Source organism: Arachis ipaensis, chromosome B02 (assembly GCF_000816755.2).
Source record: "Arachis ipaensis cultivar K30076 chromosome B02, Araip1.1, whole genome shotgun sequence".
NCBI classification, from domain to species: Eukaryota; Viridiplantae; Streptophyta; class Magnoliopsida; order Fabales; family Fabaceae; genus Arachis; species Arachis ipaensis.
In genome coordinates this window covers 70,966,673-70,967,331 of record NC_029786.2, presented here as the reverse complement: position 1 = coordinate 70,967,331, position 659 = coordinate 70,966,673, and positions in this window count along the sequence as shown.

The following is a 659-nucleotide window of genomic DNA, read 5'->3' as shown; positions in this document are numbered from 1 at the left end:
CTCAAGGACATCATTGGTTCCTCAAGTAGGAAACGCCACCATCACTAAGGTGGATTCATTCCTTGTTCCTATTTCTTCTGTTTTTCATTTTCTATGTTATGTGCTTATCTATGTTTGTGTATTATTGCGTGATCATTAGTAGTTAGTAACTATGTCTTAAAGTTATGAATGTCCTATGAATCCATCACCTCTCTTAAATAAAAAATTGTTTTAATTCAAAAGAACAAGAAGTACATGAGTTTCGAATTTATCCTTGAACTTAGTTTAATTATATTGATGTGGTGACAATGCTTCTTGTTTTCTGAATGTATGCTTGAACAGTGCATATGTCTTTTGAAGTTGTTGTTTAAGAATGTTAAATATGTTGGCTCTTGAAAGAATGATGACTAGAAAACATGTTATTTGATAATCTGAAAAATCATAAAAATGATTCTTGAAGCAAGAAAAAGTAGCAAAGAACAAAGCTTGCAGAAAAAAAAATTAGAAAAAGCAAGCAGAAAAAGCCAAAAGCTCTTAAAACCAAGAGGCAAGAGCAAAAAGCCAATAACCCCTTAAAACTAAAAGGCAAGGGTAATAAAAAGGATCCCAAGGCTTTGAGAATCAGTGGATAGGAGGACCTAAAGGAATAAAATCCTGGCCTAAGCGGCTAAACCAAGCTG